The sequence below is a fragment of the Anneissia japonica genome, unplaced genomic scaffold (genome assembly GCF_011630105.1).
Source record: "Anneissia japonica isolate Jap-2015-1 unplaced genomic scaffold, ASM1163010v1 scaffold287728_len311106_cov174, whole genome shotgun sequence".
In the NCBI taxonomy this organism is placed as follows: domain Eukaryota; kingdom Metazoa; phylum Echinodermata; class Crinoidea; order Comatulida; family Comatulidae; genus Anneissia; species Anneissia japonica.
The window spans coordinates 285325-291109 of record NW_022700489.1 but is presented as its reverse complement, the minus strand read 5'-3'; positions in this window follow the sequence as shown (position 1 = coordinate 291109).

Genomic DNA, 5785 nt, shown 5'->3' with positions numbered 1-5785 from the left:
ACTACGCCAAATTCAGAAATTGGGGTTGTCGCGGAAGCTGTCACAACGCCGATTTAGCCAGTAAGGTTTGTGAGCATGCGCAGATGTCCGTTACGCTCTATTAGTTCGTAGTAGACTGGCCGCGTAGTCAAAACGAAAAATGCCTCATACTACAGCGTAGGCGGGAAGAAGCGTGCGAGACACGCGTCTCGCGCATAGACGGAATTCTCAAACGACTATTAGATTACGTATAGTTTAGGATTAAAACATTAGCTAGGAGATAGTTAGGTATTTTAAACTCTGTTTTGTTGAAGAATATTGTGTTAACACGTCGTCTAGATATTACCCTAGGCCGTGTGTTGTTTTATTGTGCGGAGCTTAGTGCATACCCCCACTAACTCATTTGCATACAGGTTAATCGTTGTGGTTTTATCCACAGGTCTTCAATAACTATTCGTTTCATTGTAGCTTGTGTGATACGTGTTATTTTAGATATTTTATATTTGTATTCACATTTATACTTGCATATCTACTTTTACATTTTAACCAGATTGCATTGGATTTCAGGTTTTAAGTTGATATTTGTGAAGCATTGATTTGTTTGTCTATTGTATAATTTTATCATTGCTAATCCGCTTATTTTCAATTTTAGCATATTTGACATTTGACCTATATGTTTGCGATCTTTTCCATTAACAATGTCGAAGGTTAATTTCAGTGTTAAAATTAATTTCTGTGACGAGAGGGATCTGTATTAACTCCCACATGTTAAGAAAAAACGTGCTCAACAGATAACCCGTTGGAGGACACGTCATGGTAACTTAACGCCATATAGTTTGGATGCTATCAAGGGGGTTAGTAGGTCTAATTTGGAGAAGCATATAGAATTTACGCCTAATCCTCTTTTGGGGGAAGTGGGGGTTGGTTCGATGATTCGATCGGTCTCATCCCTAGTTGATAATAAGAACCTGGCTGCTGTCCACAGTAGTCGTCATTTACTAACCCAAACCGTCACCACCAGTATATACCGTCTCATTCCAGGAGTAGGTTGTCTCCAACTCCTGCCCTGGGTAGATCGGATCCGGTCCTGGTTGCGTGTCATGGTTCACCATCTCAAACGAGGAAATCATCATCTAAGGGTAAATCCAGGCGAATCCGCCGCCTGTTGAGTCCTCTGAAAGTGAGAGTGAGGGAGAGAGCTTCTGTGAGAGTGAGGAAAGTGATGATGAGGGTGATAGCAGTGAGATCTTGCGACATCAGCAAGCTTTCCTAGATGCGTCAAAGCTGATCAGCGTCGAGAGAGTAATCCTCCACTTGATCGACCACAAGAAGATTATTATAGACCACGGTATCTTCACGTACTTCACGAATAGGGGTTTTGGACAAAAAGAGTTGAACTATAGAGGGCGCTACATTACGTAATTCTTCTGAGTCAGCGAAATCAATGAAGTGGAACGATGTATTGATCGCTACGCTAGCGAGTTTATCGGTACAGAAATTCGCGTAGTATATCAGATATTACGGAAAATATAAGCTATCTTTCATGAATTAAAACTAATTACAAGTTACTTATATGTATATTAAACCACACATTTCAATTATCACGTTTAAAAAAAAAAGTTTACTTGTACTTTTAGTTGTATTTCCGAGGCCTATTATACAGAGATGAAGTAAGCAAACAGCGCCACCACACAAAGTCAAGGCACTTAAGTACGGAACATTAAATCGTCTGTCAACAAATGTTATCCATCATTTAGAAATCCGGTTTTTTGTGTACTTTCTTAGATGTTATTTTATTCTGTTTCAAAAGCAAACAATTTTGTAACGGTTGAATTTTGAGAAATTGCTTTTCAAATTTGGTGAATTTTCTACCTTTTTATACAACCTAGGCCTAGCTTTAGGCCTGGGATAGCGTTTTTTTGTTATCCAGCATAGGCTTAGAGAGCGTTTGTGTGGGTGCGTGTGTGCTACAACAAATCCTATACAAAGGATCTCTAATACTACTAACACTGTGGTGGTTTATTCTCTTTTGGTGTGGGGTTCTGTTGTAGAGTTCAAAAAGTACAATTATTTAAATTTCTTTAGTTTAAAATTAAAAAAAACTGGAATTCTATTATCTTTAAAAATTTAAATAATAATAATAATATTAATTCACTTTGGTATATACTTTATTCAATAAAAATCATTAATAATGATATCTTGATTTACACATTGATGGATTATTACAATTACAGTATATAAAAACATAAAACCTGATAAACTACACAGGAGTCATATTTTTTGTCATTAATTTAATTTTAAACAAATTATAAATATACAATGATACAAGGCTTTTAAAAAAACTACCGGTATATGATTTGTGAGATGCCACGATTGATTCACAGGGGTTTGTTCATTATTTTTTTCCTATTTTACTAATTCCTATTTCTTTTTAAGCAAACTATGATTCCTCAAAAAGTATGCACAATTAATTAACAATCACTTGAAATTAAATGAAAAAATATAACATACAGATAATAAAAAAGATGTTTTGCAATAGCAGGCCAGCAGACAACCTGGGTGATACCCAGCTACAGTAGTCAATTCTGCTAGTTTGAAATCATCAAAATGTCAGGCAATCTTGTAGCAAATAATAATATCTCCACACAATTTAAATTTGCAACACCAAAGAGCAAAAATAAATTACGTCCACAATAATTATATAGTATGCTGTTGCTGTGTCTATTTCATGACATATGGGTTTGAGTCTGTTGAGTGAATAGGGTGTGACGAACAGGTCCACATTGCCTTCCACAAGTTCGAAAGTTCTACTGAATCCTATCAGAAATATCCAAATATAATCCTTTTTTAGAAATCAGTGTGTACTGACTATATAGCCTAGGCCTAGGCGGAGAAAAATTAATCCACTGTGGTAGCAAACCAAATTAAGTAGCAATTTGACAATAAATATCACGCATAATTATTAAATAGTACGTAATATTACTTTTACATTGGATTTTCGTTGTTCTCTGCACATATTTCGATGTAAAACGATGCCTCGCATGAATCGTTTTTATACCTCGCACTTTTGGCAATGGCAAAACGATGCCTCGCATGAATCGTCGTTTTGCCTCGCTGCCTCGCATGCCTCGCTGCTTCGCACTTCAGTACTACTCGATTTCCACCTGCAAGAAAATTGTTACAGTTACATTTTAAATATATTCAACTTTTAAAATTTAATAAAAATACAATTTATGAATATCTATTTTGATATTGCATTATAAACTGTTTATATATAAAAATGGAATGCTAGAAGTGCATTTAATTTTTATTATCAGAAAATAATTGTTGTGGAGTATTCAACATCATTAAATAATATTGTACATTAATACTGTATAGTATGTTAATAAAATAATACAACTGTATTCAAATAATACTGTACTAACATACAGCCTGTATTGTATGAATTGAATTAAAATTATTTAACAATATGAATTTTGAATAAATTTCAATTGTTAGACCCGGATAAACCATACCTGCATGATTAAGCAAAATATTGATTGTTTTCAATTAAAAGAAATACTAAAGCTCTATTTAAATATAAAGTTGACTGATGACATTATATTAATATACTATGATTAATTGCAATGATTTTCTATTAAATATTCTAAAGCTCAGTTTAGTCTATATGCAGGTGCTAATTGAATAATACCCCCTGAAAATCACTCGAAATATTGTAAACCATAATAAAATAGGCTACCTCAGGCCTAAGCCTACTAATTACTGTACTTGCCTTATTATATAATTCAAATTTGCATGCTTTATGTGTACCTGCCTGAGAATTGGTGGTGGTAGCCAAACTTCTGGTTGGTAGGGGCAAAACCTGAAAAGTAATAAATATTAAATTAAAAATCGAATTAACTACATTTGTGTTTGTTAGCCTACATTGATCGGGTTATGACTATGACCCGAAAAGCATATAAAAATCTACATAGGATCCGTCAGCAAGCTGCTACGAGGTTCTGTATCTCTAGTTAGTAGGCATAGCTAGGCTAAACATTGGGTTCGCCGAGGCCTAAACAGGCGCATAATTAATAAATGCCTATTTGTTGTACTGTATGCACGCTTATTATGCTAGGCCTACGCTGATCCAAATTATGCTAACGAAACGTCGTTAACCATAAATTCCTGCGCGTGCAGATCGCGCTATGCCCATACAATGCGCAACACGCCTTTGCACTCGCCTGAAAATGTAGGTTACATTGACCATAATAGAAAAAAAATCTAGCCGTTACAAAAAAATATTTAATTTGTCAAGTTGTTCCTTAGTAATGAAGCATTACATACATGAAAAGCATTTTTGCAAAAATGATGGATAACACTATGTACTTTTTTGGCCAAAAACCCCAAAATTTGACTACAAAAACATGAAAATTATAGGCTTACCTTCGTCGGCCTCCACAGCGACTTCCATGATGAATTATTCTGAAAGATATGTTGAGGCTCCTCCCACATGACCAAATTAGGAATAGATCATGAATATTTAATAATATCAATTTACAGTATTAATGGTGATTAAAAACATTAAATATTCAAAGCGAGTGACGTGTATACAAGTGGGTTTTAATTATAGCGCGCCCTATATATTTTTTGCGTGCCTCAATATCAGACTTTTTGTTCACTATGAAGATACCGTGAGACATTATCGTCAGCGGGAGGATTATCCCAGACCCGATTATCGACAGGTTGCTCAACGTGAAGGTGAATCCATTGATGAGTGGGGTGATCGGGTTATGACTATGACTCGAAAAGCATATAAAGATCTACCGAGGGCCTGGATCCGTCAGCAAGCTGCTACGAGGTTCTGTCTTGGTTGCCAGAGCTGGAAGATATGTCCTCCATAAGCATGTTACCACTCTGGCAGAAGCTTTGACCGAGTATGAACAGTACGACAGTCTCCGAGGATTGTATGGCAATAAGAGAGGGAGCAGATCTCAAGAAATTTAAAAACCCCTGATCAGGTTTGCTACCCATGTCACTCATCGTTCATCTACACCTCCTGCTTACTCCGAGAAGAGGATGAGGATGAAGATAGCGACGATATCGAGACTGCGGAATGTAGACAAGTGGGTAAACGTTACAACCGGGATGGTGAATCAAGCTATCCTCGTTCTTCTACCCATTAAAAGCAAATAGCTGTTACACATACTAGCAAATCGGTCCCTTCGAGCCGAAAACCATCTCCATCACAACCGAGGTCTGATAATAGATTGACCGCCCTCGAAGATCAGATGGTGGCTGTTAACCAGAAGCTTCATGCGGTGTTTCGAAATGCTAAAACCACTGGGGGATCGGTGCTATGAATGCCATCAGGCGTGGCATTGGCGTAAAGTCTGCCAGCAGTTGGGAACTTCATCTAAACAAAGCAGGCAGGTTGGCGCTCAGGGTGAGGAAACTTTAAACGAAGCCATGGCCAGCTAGCCGACCATCCTCATTGTAGCGGCCAACAAGAACAAGAAGGCCAGGAAATCATGCACGATACAGTTTCTTCTGATCTTGGTGCGCCTAGCAACACCGTTAGTCCACAAAATGTACATCTTGTTCCGGGTGGGCCTAGCAATGCTGCCAGTCTACAGAGAGTACACGTCAAGAAACTGTGACGACGTCAATCAATTCTGATTCACTTACTGCCTCCCATTGTAATAAACCGGGGGACAGTAACGAGTCAACAACAACAATGACAAAAACGACAACAGAAGAAATAACTATCAGCAGAGTAAAGTCCGAAAACGCGCTGCATGCAACTGCTGTGGTCAACAACGTAAAA